Source organism: Rhinolophus sinicus, linkage group LG01, assembly GCF_036562045.2.
Source record: "Rhinolophus sinicus isolate RSC01 linkage group LG01, ASM3656204v1, whole genome shotgun sequence".
Lineage (NCBI taxonomy): Eukaryota > Metazoa > Chordata > Mammalia > Chiroptera > Rhinolophidae > Rhinolophus > Rhinolophus sinicus.
The window spans coordinates 43,746,905-43,768,342 of record NC_133751.1 but is presented as its reverse complement, the minus strand read 5'-3'; positions in this window follow the sequence as shown (position 1 = coordinate 43,768,342).

Genomic DNA, 21,438 nt, shown 5'->3' with positions numbered 1-21,438 from the left:
CTGTAACTTGATAACATTTTCAACGGCATCCTCTCTGAATGCACATTACAAATCAATCAATCAATCAATCAATCAATCAATCAATCAATCAATCTTGTTCTGGAAAGAATTTGTTATGTTAACAAATATTAGGTTGAGAACAGGAACCTGGGTGAGAGGGATGCGATCACATATGCAGCAAATTTGCAGTTCACATGCGCAGCCTGAAAGTTAAATGGTTTAATGAATGGAACGACAAATGCATAATTTCATTATGAGTCATCACTATTAAAATGAAAATGTGATACATAACCAGAAAGTGTAGCTATCTGTTACAGATACAAGTGCTAATTATACAATTTATGCTCTGAATAATACAGAGAGTAACTGTTTTTGCCTTGTTGTGACTATTTTTCTAGGAACAACAGGAAAGTTAGTTTAGAAACTGCTTCCTTCCTGTTATATACTTGCGAAAGCTTGAAGCTGACTCACTCTGAAGTCCCAGTTTAATCCATAAAAGAGGCATCCTCTAGTATAAGCATGCAGTCTTAGCCTTGAAAAATAATGAAAAGAAAGCAGTTGAAGAAAAACTGACATTTAAAGCTCAGTGTCTGATTTCCAAGTCAAAGTGAAGTGACTTTTCGTCGTCTACATCGCTTTTCATAAAGAATTTCCTTCTGATTAGGGAATTTTTAAAAGTTTACTAATGAAATGATAATTTATAAAACTTTACACCATGTATGGAGTGAATTCACGCACATCATACTTGATCCTCAGAACAAAGTTAATTGAGCAGCAAGGCAAATATCAATAGTTTATTTCCATCTGGAGAAATTGAGGATGAGAGAAGTAAAATGATCTCTCCAAGATCACATAGCTTGTAAGTATGTCTTCTAACGCATCACCCAGTATTATCTTTAATTTATGAAACTTTATGCCTACCTCCTAATATTTCTTTTAGAAATATCCAGAAATATAAGCACCAGAAGAAATTTTTAACTGTAAAAATAAGTATAAATTGGCACTTACTGGCTTTTTTTTTTTTTTCCTCTCCATCTGACAAATATTCATGCCTGGCTGTTTATCTTTTGTTTTGCAGCTTTTTATGATTTTAAGGTAGAGTTGGTAAACATTTTTTAAAAGCTAAACTATAGATTTCACAATTCTTCTAACTAGAATGAACACTGAATATAATTCTATACTAATGGTAGCAGCTGAACAGGACTCTCAGATCTATGGGCTATAAGCACAAACCTGTCTAGTGAGGTTGTGATTTGAGCAATCTTCCTGGATTCTTTAATTGCATTTCTGTCTATCTTTGTAAAAATTAGGAAAGTCTTACAGGAAACCTGTCCTTCTAGCTGCAGTTTGTCGTATCTGCAGGTTTCAGTGAATTACCATTCTGTATGTGTGGGGTTGAAATGGGAGAAGGAGGTTGATAATATAATATACACATTAGTTAATCTATCTGAATTTTCAGAATAGTAGAAATATCCTCCTTAACATGCCCCTTCAGACCACCAAACACAGCTTGAGAAACCGAGTTCTCACTTGGATGCCCATGAGAAAGCAGTGGCACGAGCTAGTTTAACCAACTTTCTGAAACCATCATTCTGTGGCTGAGCCGTTGCTTTTGGCAGACACTTATTGGGCTGTGTTTCCATTTTTCTGAAGCCTGTCAGAGTACTGGACGTAAATCAGCTTTAAAATAATACATAAAATAGAATATTGGCAGTTGTTGGAGTTTTATTTCATTTGAATTCCCTTACTTCCTGGGACCTAGCTGCAATCCAGCTTACTAGAAATGTGTGCTGTACCAGTGTGGCACTCCCGCCACAGTGTATCCATGTTTAATAAATGAGCAGATGATTGCTGGTTGATACCATGTTTCCTTGAAAATAAGACCTAACCGGAAAATAAGCCCTAGCATGATTTTTCAGGATGATATCCCCTGACCATAAGCCCTAATGCATCTTTTGGAGCAAAAATTTATGTAAGACCCGGTCTTATTTTCGGGGAACATGGTAGTATAATTTATACTATAACCTTTGATGCTGCAGTAATATGTATCCTGTATACCACGTAACATTAGATATACCTGCTGCTTTCAATACAAGTTAATTAAAAGATATCTGTCTTAAAAGTAAAACAGAATAAAACAACAAATCTCTGTTATGCAGAAGGCTCTGAGGTTGGGTACAAAGGACAAATATTTATATGTATGTTGGTGTTTATATTCATGTGTATATTTTAATAACTCACTTTATATTGCTAGATTCTTAGGATGGAAGAAGAACCATTTGACAAAATGCTTTTCAGCAAATGTGTAAACATTTATTGGAAAAGGTTCTGCTTTACAAAACTATAGCGAAATCCTAATAAATCTATTATATGTTGGTTAATTGGAGAATTTCTGTTTTTTCAATGCTAGACATCTAAGAAAGTCTTAATAAATATTTCTACATTTCATAATTAGGTAAAGAATCCAAAAAATGGATGTAAACAAATACATTGTCATACTGAAATATATTTGTAAAGTTACTTTTATCAAAGGTACAGGTTAGATATGATGGTGACTTCACTGCATGCCCTGTTTCCCTCCTTAAAAACAAAGCACTGTTTAATTTTCAATTAAAAAAAAATGGCACATGCTCATGATTTAAAACTGGAGTATGCAGAAAATATAAACAAACGTATCCTCTGATCCCATAATCCACAGATAATTTCTATTATTAATATAAAAATTAAGTATGCTGCATAGGTGATTTTATATATTAATTTTCTCCTTAACTTTATAACATATTTTCCATGTTATTTTGAAATCTCCAAAACTTTTTTAATGGGTACATAATATTTTGTCACATGAGTCTGCCCTAATTTATTTTGAAAAACCGCATTGTTTTATTTTTATTTTTCATAGCATAATGCTTTGCTATAGGTCTTTTTGCATAAACCTTTGTCTACATATCTGATTAGCTTATTTAGAATAGATTTCCATATCTGGATCACTGGCCTGAAATGTCTGAACATTCTAAAAGCTCTTAGTATGTATTGCTAAGTTGTTCCCTTGAAGGGTTTTACCACTTTCATAGTTTGGCCAGTGGGGTAGGACCTTGCAATAGCAGGGTAGTCATTGTGGTGGGAAGAGAATGCTTTGTTCCTCTCTTTCACATGGAGGCATTTATTTCATTCTTTTTGCTGTGGGGACTGAAGTGGAAGTCAGGTGTCATTTAATAAGAGGGGAGAGAATGGAGGCAAAGCTTGGAATTTTTATGTGTTTCCTGAAATGGAAATGTTTTCATTCCCTGTGTAGTGGGGAGGGAAAGTGAAGAACTACTGCAAATCCTGGGGCCTCCATTCATGTTGTTCCTTTTGCTCAGAGCACAATCTCTTCCCAACTGCATCCTTTGAAACCTGGACTATTCTTACTCCCAGAGGAGTCTGTGATATGCCAGAGATACACAAATCCACAAGTTAAATCTGGTGTATCCTTCTGGAAAATCAATTTGCTTAAAGATTTGGGGGAGCAAGCGTTTTGAATTTTTCTGTTCAATAACGTTTTTAGCACAAGGATAATTTAGTAGAATTGGTTTTCCAACATTATGAAACCTGAACATTTTCAGAAAAGCTCAGAAAACAGAACATTTTTATGAAGCGGAAGTCAATGGAAATCTGGAACTTTCTTTTTCTTTAGGGAACTCTTGTGGCATTTGTCAAAATGAACTGAGAATGTGTCTCCAGTGAGAACCAGTCATGCTAATACAGACAGGTGTGAGCATATCATTTCTTGGCAAGTTAGAAGAAACTTATGTTGCTTCTTATATGAAAAAGGAGTTTGTTACCTTTCCAAGATTCAGTAATTTTTGGATGTCACACACAAAATAACTTCCCACACGCAAATCAGATCAACATCCTTCCAGAATTTATACCCAATCAAGTGTTAATTTACAGAAGAGTTTATTTTTTATTTTAATTCCTTCCAGAGAAGTAATTCAAACTGTGTGTGTATGTGTGTGTGATTTTAATGCCACCATTCTTAATTTATCTTTTTAAAGTATACTAATTCTAAAGTTATGTTTTCAACTGGGATCACTGACTGGTAGTTAAAAACAGTATGCTCTTTTCAAACAATCTTGGAATATTAGAAAATATGCAAGATAATGAAGGAAATTCAGGATAACCTGAAATCATTGCAACATGTGTCAGAAATGACATCCCAAAAGCTTGCCACAAAGCACCTGACAGCAGCAAAGTTGATAACATGATCCAACTACACCTAGTAACTACATAATGAGAAGCAGCAGTCAATCAAAAACGTATAGAATGTACTCAAGCTGTTAAAGTTAAAATATGGGTTTATTATTATGGAGATGAAAAATGATCTTTTTTTTTTTCTTGTGCAAGAAAACATTAGATAAGTATTTCATGAAGCCATTATTTCTGCAGGGAAATTTAAAAACCATCATACAATTTTTGAAGAAAGAAGTCCCCAGGACTTTGCCAACAAAAAAGAAAAAGTCTTGGGTAGAATTACTATAATGCATTGCATTATAAAAATCAAACAAGCCATTAAAAACTATTTGACATTATCTTTAAACTCAAAATGTGGTCTTTTCCATTTCCCTTGGAGAACGAAGCTCATGGAATATAAGATAATGTGGTGAAATTTTAACTATGGATATGGCCAGATGGTGACTTTGTGAAAATTAGAAGAAAACAAAAAAAACTAGCCCTTCATCAGGATATTTATGAACCACCTGTTAGAAAATTATCCCAATAAGTAGAAAGAACTATGATGTCAACGAAATTCATGGCAGCCCCAGAATTATAGAGTAGAAAACTGCATGACTGCATGTGGTGACCTTGCATATCCGAAACAAGGAGAGGTTGCATAGGCAAAAATCATGCTGCCAAATTTGTGTTTTAAACAGATTGAAATTAATCCTACACTTTCCTTTATATTTTCGTGATAACTTGGATGTTAGTAATTGTTCATTTTTATGTGATACTTCATTATTGATGATAACATCTGTGATGATATTAATTTGCAAATTACTTGATGGTAAAATAAACATGAAGAAATATTTAGTAAGTGATGTATTTAACAAAAACAGTAAGTGCAAAAATGTATAGAAAGAAGAGAAGATCCTAAGACGATAGTCAGCTGAATACAGCACACTTGTGCTCCATTTCTTTCTCCAATTAACGCTGACTCTGGGTAGGTGCAGACTTAAACTCTGTTGGCTGTCCCCTGGAGAAAATGTTACAGAATGATTAAAAGCCTAGAAACTGGCTTCTGGAAGTCATGGGGTGAGAGAAAGAAAATAACTGCTATATCATCAGTCATGAGATCTATGAATTCCTAGGGAAGGTCTTTACTGGAATGTTTGTTTTCTATGAAATCTAAGAAGGAAAGAAACAGCAAAACATGGAGCTTGGTGCCTTTCTGGCTCTGAGTGTGGGAAAATTCAAAGATATCTGAAAGCAAGGAGGCTTCTTTCAGGTGACCAAGGAGAGGGCTGATGCTCTGCACACTTGTGCACCAAGGGATCATGGGAGTAGAGACTACCTACACACGAGCACTGCTACTTGGGTTTTCCAAGGATCATACGTATGCCCCAAGAAGCCAACAACGACAAAATATAACAAATCTGTAAGGGAATTTAGCAGTTGGAGAGAAAAAGATAATTGTAAACAAAATGAATTTACAATCAGCAAAAAGAGATTCCAGAGTAGATAAATGTGTATACTTGAGAGATATTTGAGAGAGAGAGAGAACACTAAATACTTGATTTTCCAACTAAACTATTTTATGGGATATTGAATAGGCTGGTCTGGTCACTGTTAAGATGGAAGAATAAGTGAAAGATATACTTTCAAGCACAGAGCAAAAAATATAAAGAAGCAGAAAAATATTAAGAGACTTGGGGATTTAATAATCCAGAAAATCAAACAGGTAAAGACAAGTATTACAGGGGCAGAAGAAGGAAAAGTTGAAAAGGAGGCAATACATTTTTTAAAGTAGCAGGACATTGTTTTCCCTGATCAGAAAAAAAACATCTGACACCTGTTTTAGGCAAAACTTACAGTATTTTCTCATCATTGTCTTAAAATAGTACTATCCAAATAGATCTTTGTTTACTAAGTGAATATTTATTGAAAGACCCAAGCAGCAGAAGAGAAAACATGGTGAACAGTGACACTTGATACACATTCATACTCTCACAGACATGCACTAGCAAATGGATGGGGAAAGTCTGCCTGGCAATATGCTGTAAAAGTGCTCTGTAAGGACATGTGAGGCAGAACGGGCAGACTGAAAAAAGGAGTTCTGATAAAAGCCTGGAATGGTGAGGGAAAGGATAAGTAAAAATATTCCAAAGGACTCCTTCTCGAGGAAACGAGGAGAGGGCCAAGTATTTTAAATCTCATATCATAGAGCACAGGGAAGAGGAAAAATTGACAAGAAGTATATCATCTTGGTTTTGGGAACAGTGTTATGGTGGAAAAATATTAATTGTTTAAAAGTAGTGAAAGAAAAGATAGTCATTGATGGAATGAAATAGTACAGTAAAGCTCCCAAATTAACAACACAAAAAATTTACCACACTGGGTAAGAGCACAATTATACTAGCAAAAATAGAAAAAAAAAAAAAGAAAGAAAGAAAGAAAAGAAAAGAAACAACAATAATGTAAAATAAATAATTAGGATAAACTGGAAAGGAAGAATACAATTAAATGTACTGGTTATTTTATTATTTGTAAATAGAATTTTTCCTTTAAGTAACCGAGACTATCATGTTGGGTAAAAACAAATTCAACTCGTTTTTCACTATTTATAGAAAAATAAAATCAAAGTGATAAATAAAGTTTAAAAGTGAAGAGGTAAAAAAAAAAAAAGATACCAAGCAAATATAAGCTAAAAGAAAGTGGAGATTGCAATATTAGTGGAAGTCAACATATATAAACTTAAAAGCACTACTCTGAAAACATACAGCCTTAAATACCTTTACTATAAAGAAGAAAAATAAAAAAGTAAAGCAAATAGTATGTATATGAAGTGAATAGAAAAGCAATTTTAAAAAGCAAGAAGCAAAAATTAACAAAGATAAAAACATAAATAAGTAAAATAGAAAATAAAAGATGCAAGAAGATAAATTTAAAACCCTAAAAATCTAACAGAATAGATTTATCCGTTATAAGCACGATTAAGGAAAACACAGTGAATAAAAACATACAAGATATAAATGAGAAGGAAGATATAAGTATAAATATGGAAAATTAAAACATTTATAAGGAATTAAAAGTATTTGAAAACTTGGACGAAATGATTTAGCAAAACATAAGTTGGTAAAGGTGGCTGAAAAATAAAACAAAAACTTTGATAAACAAATCATCACAGAAGTGATCAGTCCAGAGATGAGATATGTAGATGTGTAGAAAGCCCACAAACACATGTTCACAGCTGAAATTTTATCTAAACCTTAAATAACAGGTCATTTTAAAGCTGTTTCTAATCCAGATCATAGAAAAATGAGTAAATCATTCAATTTGATTTTATAAAGTCTATATAACTTAGTACCAAACCAGGATAAAGTTATTTCTGGAAAAAAAAAAGAAAAAACATGCAATGAGGGAAAGAATGATCAAGATCATCGATGGATGTGGGTTCAAAGGATCTAATAAATAAAATATTAGAAAATAAAATACAACAATGTATCAAAACATATCATATTGTAGCAAAGTGGGATTTATTCAGGAAATGCAACATCCTTCAATCTATTAACATAAGCCTTCAACAAATTCAATGACAAAAGCTATATGATCTTAATGAAAGATGTTGAAAGGCATTTGATAAAAGTCAACAGCCAGTCCTAATAAAATTCTAAGCAAAATCAGAAAAGAAGAAAACTACTTAAGTATAATAAAGGCTATTTATCAAAATCTAGCAGCAAATATCTTAAATGTGAAACTCTAAACTCATTTCAATTAAAATAAGGAATTAGTTAGATTAATTAGTTAAATTCTTTATTGGTTTCCTATTGACTTATTAAAAAAGTGCAAGATTCTTTACACATGAAGCCATTCTTATTTGGCTGCTGCCTACCTCTTTCAGATTCGTTTTCTTCACTTCCATGTAGGTCACCATCCATCCAGATATTCTTTTAGTTCCCACCCACCACACTTGATGTTTCAAATTTGCTTTTGCTCATGCTGTCCACTTTATTTGGGTATGTAAAATGTGTCATATGGAAATCAACATCATGTTCCTCTAGCTTCAAAACTCATTTCAAGTACCATGAGCGGGTGATGGGGTGACTTCCTGCTGTGAGGCCCACTCATGATGATGACAAAACCTGTCTCTTTGTATATGGATGAATTCTCTTTTGTTTTATGACCCACAGGCATGCTAGGCAAATGATGCTGTTAATGCATTTCACTTACCTTCTGCTTCATAAGCAGCCATTCCTGTGCTGAATTATTTGTCTGCTTCTTTGTTCTCACCATTGTCTGCTTACAGTATGGGGGGAGGTAATGGTGGGGCCAGAAGAGATGTTTCAGAAGCTCTGTTAAGTGACCCAGAAGAAGACTTGACCTTGCAGATGGTGTTCCATACAAATTTTCCAGTGTCTTGCTCGGGTGCTTTCCTTGGCAGATGACTCATTGGACATTTTGACAATTGTTGCTTTTAGACTGTACATTTTAGTACTTTACTACAGTTTCAGAGACTGTCTAGGGTGAAAGAGATCCTGAATGAATTCAGAGTTCAGTTAGCGAACTTGATTCTACAGCTGCTAGAATTTGGCACTTCTTGTATTTTTTTTTTTTTTTTTTTTTTTTTGGTCTTCCGTTCTAGCTTCTGCCATCTGCCATTGTTACATAGCCCAGATGTGTAGGGTTTTTTGTTTTTTTTTTTTTCCCCCTGTAAACGTGACTTTGCTATCCCTTCATTTGTCTGGTCATTAGTTATCGAATTATTGATAGTTTGACCATTCCTCAAAACCTCTCCAGATGCTACTTCTCCAAAGGAAATGAGAAATAGCTACTTTGCAGTTATTAGCTTAGGTTTAATTGTTTTCTCATAATTCAACTTGCACAATTTTTAAAGAATTTATGTAATTTATACTCAGTTGTCCACTTTATTTGTGTATGCAAAATATGTCATATGGAAATCAACATACTCCTCCAGCTTCAAAACTCATTTCAAGTACCACGTTCTCAGGGAAGTTTTGTCTGACTCCATCCAGAATGAGTCAGGATTTCTTCTACTGATGTTAGTATTTTAAATGTGCCATGATTTATTGTAGTTGTTGCAGCTCTTTTACTGAGGTAAGAAGTTGAGTTGGATATGTCTTTTTATTTTGTAACCTTATTTATTAGCACGGTTAACAAGTGCTTATAAATTAGCAGACATTAGGTAAAGACATATAACCTGATGACCAGCTACCATAGTTTGAACTCTTTATATCCACCCTGGTAAGTCCTCAAAGAATACAGAAAAGTAGTGGTGGGGAATATCCCAATAAGAAATTTCCAGCAATACTTCTTTAGATGCCTGATTTAAAGGAAAGAACACTGGATTTGTAGTAGAAAAATCTGGGTTTCATTATCATGGCTGCCATTTTTGAACTATGTCTCTTTGGAAAAGTCATGTATATTTAGCTTTCCCATCTGTAATACAGAAATACTAACATGTCATGACTATCTCATGCAAGTGTGAGAACTGAGTAAGAGGACAATTGATAAAATATAAAGCAATATGCAGAACAAAGCTGTTGAAGTTTCTTCTGCCCATTTTGACATATTCAATGTACCCACACAGGTCATATGATATTTAAAAATTTTATACTTAAATACCATTTTAAAAGATGACTTGTCACACAAGCTGTATTCAGCACTCTAAAAAAGATGATGAAAACAATTTGCCTTCTGGGACTACCCAAGGCTTTAATAATCCCTCAAAGATGGAAATAGGGCAGGTTACAAAAACGAAAAGCAAATAAATAAATGGACCATCCTTTGTAACACTGGTTGCTGATTCTCTCTTTAGTTCTTTTCTGAGACTAAATTGTATTCATATATGCAGTAGACGTCTTACCAAATCAAGGCTGTCTATATAAGAGCTTTATCGAGTAATTTCAAAGGAATTTTACACTCTTGCCCCTCTTGATATAAGGTCACAGAATCCACTTGGCTTCAAATAGACCATTTGGTTACTGGGAAGTTGCTTCAGCTTCTCCTTCTGCATATTAGACTGAGCTTTGATTGATTAATGCGCTTGCTGGCCTTCCATTTGTTAAGTGATCGGTTACTGACCAAATAGTACCTCTCTGACAGAGTCTAGAATGAGTTACAACTTTCAAATTTTACTTTCATTTGGGAGTCTCACAATCACTATTCTTTTGTAATTTCACAAAAGCCTTCTAAGTGTTATTATCACTGTTCCTTTTATGGGGTATTCAAAAACAGCTCAGAAATGGAATTGTCTACCTCTATCCTGGAAAATTTGGTTCACAGGGCCTTTGTCAGGTCCCTAAGCTGCTTTCTTCACCTAAGGCAGACATTTTTTTATCTATGACCTTAAATCAAATTTATTCCAATTAGCTGCAACTATCAAAGTATTGGGGGCTTGTTTCTTTCATCTAAAAAAAGAGTCAAGATCTATTATAATGCTTTTAATAAATTCCACATACTTTTTTCTCATCCGCTTATTGCCTTTTTTTCAACTGTAGTTACTTGGTGTTTCAGAACCGATATACTAAAAGCTGAACATGATAAAACAATACAGACCTGTCCTTTTGGAAAATGGCAGACAGAACAGACTAAAGGGCAGAAACAAAAATGGAGTACAGATGGGCCCAAAGAAAGTTTGTAAAAAATGTTATAGATTTCTTCACTGAAAGGTCTTTGAGATGTCATTGATTGAAATATTACCCTGGTCAAGAGACTTTATTCTACTGAATGTCACTTGTTACATGCCTAGGCTAGCATTTATTTTCAAGGATCATTCTCTGGTTATGTTTCTTGTCTGAAAAACTGTACTGACTTATATTCCAAGACTAAAATACTTGCCTGCTGTTGTTGATGGGATATTCGCTCCATTAATGAGAATGGAAGTCTGAGAACATACTTGAGATTAAATGGGAAATTAGAAGCCTGTAACCCTAATGTAAACAGAAGAAGTGATTATAAAAATTCGTATTTCCAGAACCCTAGAGTTGATATAGGATTTGGCCTAGGAAGGCCTGCTTTCCAGTCTGACTTTTGCCATTTACTTTCATGAGAATCGGGGCAAGCCTGTCCCTTCTGTGTGCTCCAGTGTTCTCACCTGTTAATTGGGACTTAGAATACCTGCTTCGCAGAGTTGCCATTAGGTTCAGTTATATGAAAATCCTTTTAGCACTCTAAAGCACTGAACAAATACTAGTTAGCATTATGTTTATTGCTTATCAAGACCAAGGCCCTACCAGAAAAACCTAATCTCATTTAGGGAAGGACAGTTTTGCTTTCTGTAGATGTCATTTCCCTTGACCTTGGTAATGTTTCTAGATTGACCTTTGTAGTACAATATCAATCCTTACGGACAGGTGGCTGAGCACGCGTGCGGTTCTCAGGTCTTTTGCTAACATGTGGTAGGAAACACAATCGGAGAATGTGCTTTGAAAATAAATGGTGGCCCAGGGATGTAACAAATGATGTTCAGTAGGGAGAAGCCCTGGGACCGGGACAAGTCACATATCATTCAAGGACACAGCAAAGAGTTGAATGAAAACAATTAAGTTGTTGAAGTATATTGATGACAAGGTTGTATGAACTGGGTTCTGTTACTTTGATTAAAAAAAGTACGCGTAGATTCAGTATTCAAAATGACCTTGGCAATTTAAAGAGATCAGAAATAGATCTACCTAACTGGCAGCAGAGGTAGACACAGGATGGGAAGAAGGTCCAAATGTGACCATATTTACTGGGAAAAAGACCTGGCGATGTGTGAGGAGGCAAAAAGAGAGAGAGAGGTTCTGGTTAGTTATCAGATTGCTGTGAGTCAGCAATGCAGCACTGCAGCTAGAAAGTGAGCTGAGTGCTGCAGGCCATGGCAGGAAGGTGACGGGACAAAGCCTGAAGGTCCAGCATTTCTAAGAGGGAGAACTGGACAGGCTACATTTGGATGGCAAGTTTCAGGAGCCCTGTGGTCTTCTTGGCCCAGGAATCTGTCTCAAATTCCTGTAAATATCTATTTAGGACACCTACCTTGATTACTTTTGCAGGGGGGTTAGAGGGCTTTAGCTTTACTCTTCAAATGGGAGCCATAGGGACGAATTACATATGGAAGAGGAAAATAATCTAAATGGTGAATACTATACCCTCAACCATTTTAACCTCCTTTATTAAAACAAACAAACAAACAAACAAAAACAACAACAATAAACAAGTTGTTTAGAAAGTTTCCAAAATATTTTGAAGGCATCCTAATTTTCAACCCCTATCATCTCTTGAATAAGTAATTCTATAAGTTTACGCTTCATAAGGGTACTTTGCGCAGAGACCCTTGCACCAGCCGTCTTGTGTAAGCGCCCTACCTTGACACACAGACCGTTTCCCTTTGTCGGTCTGCTGACCTGCTCCTCATGCTCAGGTCTCAGCCTAAGCCTCACTCCAGTGGGAAGCCCCTTTCCACCTTCCCGGGTAGAGTTACATCCTTTGTGCTTGCCTCTGCTGCATCTTGTACATTTTTCTGTTAAAGTCTCATTAATCATACTGGATAGAATTCGAATGTGAGCTTTTTGAAGGTACAGATAAAATATGATTCATCTTTGAATCCCCATTACCTGGAAGGGTCCCTGGCACGTGGCACATGCTCAGTAAATATTTATGGAATGCTTAAATCAAAGGATGAATAAAAGTAAGTATATAAGTACAAGATCTATGTGAATAAGTTAAAAAAAAAAGAAACCTGGCATTTAACCTGAAGAAGGAGCCTCCAACTTTGTGACTTTGTGCATTCCATCGTGTATCCCATGGGAACACAGGGAATTCTATTTTAAGCAGCATTTTAAGAATTTCCAGTGAACTATAAGGAAGAAGTCTCTCAGTGACAACTAGGCAGAGCAGAGTCTTTCCTCCCTTCACCTCTAGGGGAAGAGCTAGATGAAATCCCTTTTAACTTTAAGGTCCTTTATTACCTCATGCTAAACTCTGGCAGTTATTATTCTTCGGCGTGGACCAGTTGCTTGAGAGTCTCTAATGGACATAGAATCAGCCAGAAGGGCACAATTCCACCTCCAGCAACCTGCAAGAGCCTTCCTCTGTTGAAACAATCCAAAGTTTAACGAGTGATGAAATTTTCATATTGTTACACATTCATTTAAAAGTGAAGAGCAATGTAAAGCCGGCACTTCTTTTTTTTCAAGGCAGCCAAGCATAAACATATCTTTTTGATTCTGTAAGTCTAAGCTTGATCAGAGGGAAACAAAAAATCTTTACCGTAGCATTGTCTCCCAAGGTTCTGTTTCTGTCCTTTGAGTGAAGCGTTTGATGCCTGTTGGGGATTTTAATGATCTGTTCCTGACTCTGAAGTTGCTGATCGCTGAGCCGTGATTCCATCCATCCACCACCATTTTTGTTTCAGAAACAGAGCAACAGAAAACTGCGCTTGTTTGCCTAATGGCATGTACTAAGAAAGACAGCCTCCCTCCTTTCCTCCAGCTCGTTTTTAATATTTATCTTTCCCTGAGTACACTCAGCTGTCTTTAACTTTGTCAACTTGTTCCTAGCAGGCCCACTGGGGTGTTAGCAAACATCAGCCAGCAGGAGAGCTCCAGCCTGACAGTCAGAGAAGACTCCCCTCCAAGCACTGAGCTTAAAACCCTATTAGTCATTCATTTTAAACTTTAGACTTTCAGCAAGTTTATTAATGTCATGATTTAATAATCTGTTCAAAAATGTCATGGTTTTCACAGTGCCTCATGATTATATTAGTTCCTTTTATTAACAAATGAGTTACAGATATTTTAATTTATAGCTGAATGCGTAGGAGTCTAGAACATACAATTCATCAGTCACAGACATCAAGACCTCCGCGAGGGACCCAGTAGTGGTGCGAGCACAGGAGCGTGGGAACCAGGCACCCCTGAATCTGAATCATAGTTCTGCAGTATCCTAGCTTCATGACTGGGGAATGAGCCACCCTCTGCCTCACTTTCCCACTTTTGAAGTAAGGTCGATATTATCGCCTTTGGAGAGTTATTAAAATTAAATGAGTTACTACATGTAAAGTTCATAGTACAATTTTAGGTGCGAGGTATGATAGAAAAATACAGTGAATATTTAAATAAAAAACATTTTTTACAGTAAAAGACACATTGACATTACTCCTCCTCAAACTACTTCCCCCTCCCTTCAAACACACTTATCCCATTGTTCTTGCCACTTTCTGAAGCAGTTCTGGAAGTCCTCTTTTGTGAGTGTCTTTAGTTGCACTGTCGTGGCTGCCTTGATGTCCTGAATTAATTCAACACGTTTTCCTTTCATGGTCATTTTGACTTTGGGGAACAGCCAGAAGTCACACGGTGCCAGATCCAGTAAATAAGGTGGATGAGGACACACTGTCATGCTTTTATTTGACAGAAATTGCCATACCAGAAGCAATGTGTGATACGGAGCGTTGTCATGATGGAAGATGAAGTAAAGACACTCATGAAAGAGGACTTCCAGACTGCTTCAGAAAGTGGCAAGAATGATGGGATAAGTGTGTTTGAAGTGAGGGGGACTATTTTGAGGGGGATTAATGGTAATGTGTCTTCTACTGTAATAATATTTTGTTATTTCAGCATTCACTGTATTTTTTGATCACACCTTGTACATAGTAAATTCTTGGTAAATGGCGATACTGATGATGATGAGGATGAAGTAGCTGAAGAAGCAGTTTTTCAGCATCCTGGGTTGATCCTGATGCGTACATTCCTTGACTGTTTTGGAAAACTCAAATTTTTATTTGTAAAAACAAATTCCACTTTTAGGGGGAAAAAATTTAAGATTCTCATGGTGTTAATTTTCAAATGTCTTAAAAAGCACAAAACAGCTGAATGCTTCACTGTTTAGACCTTTTAATAGCAGTACTAAAAATAGAAAGCCCATTCTGTGTAAATGTAGACACTGCATTTATCATTATTTCCTGAATCTCTAAGTACATGTCTTGGGTTTTTATTTTATTTAAACACTTGGGTGATAATTAAATTGCAGGAACATCCAGGATCATTTATATTTGGGTGACATTTTCTTAGTCTAAAATATCCTGCAGATACAGATTCTGACAAATAATATTTTGAAGAAATTTACAAAAGAGGATAAGTAGAAAAAAAGGTGTCACTATTTTAAGATAATTAATATTTTGGTTTCCTTGGCAATAAAAATAGGACTTTGCTAGATGACAGATGTCTTTTTGGTTAGTAATGTCATGCTATATTTTGAATGCTGTATTTTGATGGCAGGGGAGGAAGTGTTGAGAACAGCTTTTTCAAATCACACTATGCAGTATGGGGTTTAGGAATAGAGGAGGAAGTGAGTAAACAAGTAAGGTATTTTTATTGCCTAAGCTCATGACCTTTGTTTTCTTGAGAAAATGTGACTTTTTCATATGAAATGGACATGTGAGGGCTGTGGAGTTCTGTGCAGGGTGTATATATTGGAAATAAAGCAACATGAAGACAAATTTTCCTGACATCTCAGAGCAGGGGTTCTCAAGGGGGTCAGGGGAATGCTTCCCTGAGGAGTCTTCCAGGGACAGAATGGAGAGACAGGCAGGCAGGTCTCCCCTACTCTGGACTCCTTTTTAGTGTACTTTCAGCCCACATGGATTGCTTTGAGCCTCTTATAAGCCCCTGGGCAAAGTACTGGGGAAATAAAAGTATCCCCAAAGTAGCTCACAGCTTACTGGAGATAATAGAACGTAGCTCCTATTTACCAACAGGAGCCAAGACTAGACCAAGGCAAGATCAAGGACAAGGTTCCTTAACTATGGCAGCCAGTGACAGTTAGATCTGAGCCCAAGCTTTTTCTCAGTTTGATACTCTCAATCCTCTCCATATTGCCTTGTGGGGCCCTGCGGAATGAAACGGCTGAACCATAAATGGGCCTCAGCGATCATGATAAAAACTGACATTTATTGAACACTATGTGCCAAGATCTTTACATGTTCTTCCTGGTTAAGCCCTCAAGACACATGTGATCTCCATTTCATCGGAACCACAGAAAAGTGAGGGTCAGAGTGGTTGAATAACTAACTCAAAGTACACTGAGCTTTCATTTAAATGCATCTCTTTTCGGAAACAAAGCTATGTCTTTCCCATGATACCACGTGGTTCTCTAGAGATTGCATATGTCTTCTGGCCTGTTGTCATTTTCTTTAGCATCAGTTGAGGATGAAAGTTCATATGTCCAGATTTCAATGTGGCCCTAAAACATGAAATATACGTCAGTGTTTTTTCCTATCTTATTTTATCATGATGAAGCAGGGTATTATGTGGAAAGGATGCTAATTTGGAAGTTAGGCCATGCAGATTTTAGTTTGAGTTTCACCACTACAAAGCTGTGGCCTTGGGTAAATCATTTAACCCCATTTGCCCCAGTTATTTCAAATAAAATTGAGAAGTAGTCTAAATTACTGTATCTCTAAATTTTCCTCCAGGTCTGATACTCAGTGATGTATAAAAGACCTCAAAGGCATTCACTCCCATGAACCTACACTCTCCACCAAGCACCCTGTTTTCATGTAAAAAGATTAAGGTACACATGACTTATTTCAGATAACTTATTTCATATCTACTTTGAGTGTGAATAGACTTGCCCTCTTGATTGAGCCCTTAGTGATGCTACAAGTAGATTTAGAAGCATACTTTCCAAATAATTACCAATTTTCATGAAGATGATTAACTTACAGAGACATTTGGAGGAATAATACAATGTTTGGAAATATTATCTGATGCCAGAAATGTTTACTGAAGATTCATTTATTTCCCTAGTCAGCTGCGGCATGAGGGAGAAAGAGAAGATACTTTCACAGTTTTATGTACTCTGTGAGTACATTCTTGGAAATTTCCTTAGCTTTATTATTTGCTTTCTAGTCTCATGAATTCTGTTGAGAAAATGCTAGCGGGAGAACAGAAAGCTCTAAAATGCCCACATTAGCATATGTTATCATAAGGAGACTATTAGTAGCTGCTGATTTCTTGGGTACCTCCCAGGTGCAGATTCTCTATACCTATCCTGACCACTCTTCACAGTGACCTTTTAAGGTAGGTATTGTGGATTTCTTTGTTTTTAAATCAGCTTTATTGAGAGATAATTCACATTGCCATCTTCCTTTAATCAGTAAGGATAAAAAAATCATACAGAATTTGTTGTATGCTCAAAGGAACCTCTTTTTAACAGTAAAAGTGCTGCTTGAGCCTGATCTATTTTATTAAAAGAACTGTGTGTTTTCCATTATGTTCCCTTTGAAGAAGAAAACATGGTCATAGGAGGATAAAAAGGGAATGACTGTTGTGAGACTAACAATCTAATTCATTCTGTGTGTGTCAACAGTGGGACTTCTGCAAAAACATGGGTGCTTGTGATGGGCTGTGGAGGGGCATGGCTTCTAGCTCTACACCGACTCTACAAACATCTCTCCTAAATTCTGTACACTTTTCTTTTTTCTTTTTTTTCTTTTTTGCTCATTGCTCACTGTTTCAAAATCTTAGGACTAACAAAATTTAGAGGTCATCTAGTTCAACCCTCAATTTTACAAATAAGACAACGAACACTCAGGGAGAGGAAATAAACTCAAGGTCACATGCTCATCTAAGGTTGACTTGAGATCGAATCCAGTCACATTTACTTTGCTGCCCTCTGTAGCCTACTTCTTTCATCTGCTTTAACTCTTGATCTGCCTGGGTGACAGCAGGATAAACTTAGGCCTTTGGAGCCACTGTAATAGCAGACTGTCACTGCTGTGGAATAGAAGCGCAAGTATGGGTCACGAATAAAACTTTTGAAGAAACTGTATTGTTATAAGAAAAAAAGTTTGTTGCATTGGGTTTAATCTAGATATTAAACCCAATATCTAAAAAGCATCTTTCACTATTGCCTCTAGGAGAATAAGCTTAGTAGGAAGTTCATAATTTAAACATAGTAAACAATTGGGTTTCTATTGCAAGATAGACCAAAGCAGAATTTTTCACCTGGAACAATTATTTTCTGTCTACATTATGGATATTCAGTGTGATCTGCAATTTCCTGTTACCTAATTAATCCATATTTTCAATATTTTAGGAAAATATTTTTATTATACTGCTGCTTATTCTCCCACATTCTTGCCTCTGCTTCTCTGTTTTTGCTCTGGTCTCTGTTTTTATTTTACTTGTTTTCTTTAAAAGACAAACACAAAAATCTTCCACTATGCAAATGAAATAATTTGAAGGTTTTATACTTGATGTAGTAATGTAAAAGTCTATGTGAAACTTTGTTTAAGATTGTTTTTTATTCTTTACTTCAGGGCATGCCACACTATTTTTTAATATTTTCAGGTTAATTTTTCGAAAGTGATATTGTCACACACAGATTGGATTCTCTGGCAGTAAACACTTAGATGGAGTTTGGGTTATGTATCAGTTTCCTAGGGCTGCCATAACAAAGCACCACAGACTGGGGGGGCGTAAGCAATAGAAATATAATTGGAGAGCAAGGTGAGGCAGGCAGGGTTGATTTCTTCTGAGGGCTGTGAGGGGAGGATCTGGTTCCAGGACTCTCCCCTCGCTTTTGGTGGTTTCTGGCAATCCTTGGCTTGTGACAACATCTCCCCAATTTCTGCCTTTATCCTCCTGTAACATTCTCCCTGTGTGTGTCTGTGTCTAAGTTTTTCCTTTTATAAGTCCACCATCCATATTGGATTAAAGCCCACCTTACTTCAGTATGACCTCATCTTAACTAGTTAGATCAGCAATGATTATTTCTAAATAAGGTCACATTCTGAGGTAGTAGGGTTTAGGGCTTCAACATATGAATTTTGAGGGGACACAGTTCAACCTATAATGGGTATACAATGTATATCTATGAGGGAAAGGTGAAAGTAGGACCATTGGGCAAAGGAAGAGGTGAAACTATGATGCGGGCCTCACAGAGCCTCACACCATCTGACAGAGAGCTTTGGAACAAATACTGCTCATCAGAATGTCCTTCTGAGAGGCCACTCTCTCTCAGTCATAAGGTATAAGGGGGTGGCCTTGGGTGAGGCTTCTCTCCCAGTAAAGGCAGACCCTGAAGGAGCTGACAGTTGAAGACTGCGCTAACTCACATGGGCAGCAAGCCACTCCATGAAGGGGTGTCTGGGTGGTGTTCTCCAAGTCTACTTACCACAAGTGCAGTAAGAATTATTGACTCCACGAGGTTTAATGGAAAACCTTGATCTCAAAAATATTAATCTTATAAAACGTGTCTTTCCTGCTTAAATGCCTGGAATGTTCTCCATTGCCTGCAGGTGAAGGTACAAATCCCCTGATCTGGCTCTCCAGGCACTCTGCCATTGGATTCAAATCTATGCTTCAGTCTCTCTCTACTCCTCAACGAAATCCTCTGTTCTAGCCAAGCTGATTTTCCTGTGTGGTGCACATGGCGTTCCCATTCTTGTCTCCACTGCTTTACTCAAGTGGAACTCCTTCCTTAATATCCTTTACCTACTGAGGAGTACAGAGAGATTGAAAACGTAGAGTTCCATATAATTGTAAAGGCCTTGAAGCCTGATTAAGAGGTTTATAATTAAATCTATAATCTAATCCAAGAGTTGACAAAAGATAGCCTGCAGATTCAATCCAGCCCACCATCTGTTATTATAAATAATTTTATTGAAGCCCAGCCATGCCTTTTTTCTTATATATAGTCAGTGGTTGTTATTACGCTTCAACTCTGCTTAATAGCAGAGCAGATACAACAGAGACCAGGTAGCCCACAAAGCCTACAATATTTACTAACTGGCCCTTTACAGAAAAAGTTTGCTAAATTAACCCTTCTATTGTAATAGAAAAACTACAACCTTTCTCCTGAAATCCTCTGGATGGTTCCTGCCCTCACTGATCCCTTCAACCTCTAAACTCATAAGGCACATAGCAGTTTTCCTGTGTTGAGATTTATACTTCCAGGGTTTATGTCCCTGAGTTATTGTGATTTATAGTATATATATCTATTTGGTCTTTGGCCATTTTCAGTACAGAGCTCCTAAAACCTTTGGAGTTTCCTAAGTGATGAAAGAATCAAGGGTGTCTTTCATTATGACTTTTGGAAAGCCCTTAGCTCACCTAAGCGTGGCTCTGGTTGCCAGGGAAAAACTATGTGATTAAAGGATTGGAACTTTCAGTCCCACCCCAGACTCCTGCCCAGGGGAGAGGGGCTGGAGATTGAATTCAATTGACAATAGACAATGATTTAATCAATCATATCTATGTAATGAAGCCCCCATAAAATCTTAAAAGGACAGGGTTGGAGAGCTTCTGAGTTGGTGAACACGTGGAGATTTGGGGAGAATGATGCCCTCAGAGAACATGGAAGCTTTCTGCTCCTTCCCAGATACCTAGCGCTATGCATCTCTTCCATCTAGTGTTCCTGAATTATATCCTTTTATAATAAACCAGTGATCTAGTAAGTAAAATGTTTCTCTGAATTCTGTGAGCAGCTCTTGCCAATCAATCGAATCCAAGCTATTTGGGGTTTTTGGAACCTTTCATATATAGCTCATCGATCAGAAGCACGGGTGACAACCTGGACCTGTGATTGGTATCCACAGATGGGGTGGGAGGGGAGGAGACAATCTAGTGAGACTGAGCCCTTAACCTGTGGAATTTGATGCTATCTCCAGGTAGATAGTGATAGAATAGAGTTGAATTGTAGGACACAAAGATGGTGTGGGAGAATTGCTTAGTGTGGGGAAAAAAATCAGAATTGGTATCAGATTCATCGTCCCATATCCCCAACCAGTGTGTGAACTTGTGAGAAGAGACTGCCTTCATTTGATGTTGGATTTTCTAGTGTTTAGCAAGAAGTATCTGTTGATGACATGGAAATTAGCATTGCTTGAGAGGCATTTTGTTGGAGTGTGGAAAAATGGTCTTTGGAGTTCAATAGATCCAGGTCTTCTCTCTCATGTGTGTGACCTTGAGGAAGATACATACTCTCCCTCAACCTCAGACTTTTGCTCAGCCTTCTATTGCTGTCACATATTTTAGGCTACAAAAGTCTTATACTGTGTTTCCTGAAAATAAGACCTAGCTGGACCATCAACTCTAATGCATCTTTTGGAGCAAAAATTAATATAAGACCTGGTCTTATTTTAATATAAGACAAGGTATAATATAATATAATATAATATAATATAATATAATATAATACCAGGTCTTTTATTAATTTTTACTCCAAAAGACGCATTAGAGTTGA